The sequence below is a fragment of the Macrobrachium rosenbergii genome, chromosome 31, assembly GCF_040412425.1.
Source record: "Macrobrachium rosenbergii isolate ZJJX-2024 chromosome 31, ASM4041242v1, whole genome shotgun sequence".
In the NCBI taxonomy this organism is placed as follows: domain Eukaryota; kingdom Metazoa; phylum Arthropoda; class Malacostraca; order Decapoda; family Palaemonidae; genus Macrobrachium; species Macrobrachium rosenbergii.
In genome coordinates this window covers 10,022,749-10,023,610 of record NC_089771.1, presented here as the reverse complement: position 1 = coordinate 10,023,610, position 862 = coordinate 10,022,749, and positions in this window count along the sequence as shown.

Genomic DNA, 862 nt, shown 5'->3' with positions numbered 1-862 from the left:
CTTCCCCGGCAAATGATATATACAAAATTAATAAAATTACGACTTGTCAGAATACTGCCCCCCTCTCTCCATAGCTAATACGGCAAAACTGTAATCAGTAAACACAGTTTTGCCGTATTAACAATGGAGAAGAATGCAATATTCTGACAAATCATGTTTTATTAATTTTGTATACAATATATCATTTGCCGGGAAGGATAAGTATTCATTTTGCGAAATAAACCTCAAAAATCATGCAAATCACATCATATACAACAGAAAACCTATATTTTATGTTAGATCAATTAATATATCATAAGCAAAATAATACACCTCTAATAATTTTTTCAGAAGTAAAATGTTTGCCAAACTGATTTATTTTTCTACTGAATTTATATAAATATAATCTAGGGTTAAAAGGATAGCATTTTTGTTGATCTAATGATAATGTTTTCTATTTTTTTTACTGAAAGAAGGAAAGAATTTAAAAAAAATATATGCCCCTTTTGCCAGCATATGAAGATTATTTTCAGTAATAAATAAAGTGTTTAGTTAATGTTCTAGCTTAATTTAATTAATTTCCAATATATTACAATAATATTTTGGTATAAAAAAGCCCATTTTGATTAAATTTTGGATACTTGAAAAAAGATATAATTCTTAGCATGTGTACATACCATATATCGCTCATTCAGAAAGTCCCCTGTAAACCATATATGGAGCACATAGCAGTCAACATGTTAACAAATAATGGTATAACCAAAAATACAGAAATATCTGAAAAATCATTAAAGCAGCACAAATAACAATAACCCAAATTATCATGAATACCAATTACACTCATAATGCATAAATATCTGTAATAATAATTCACAAACCTCCT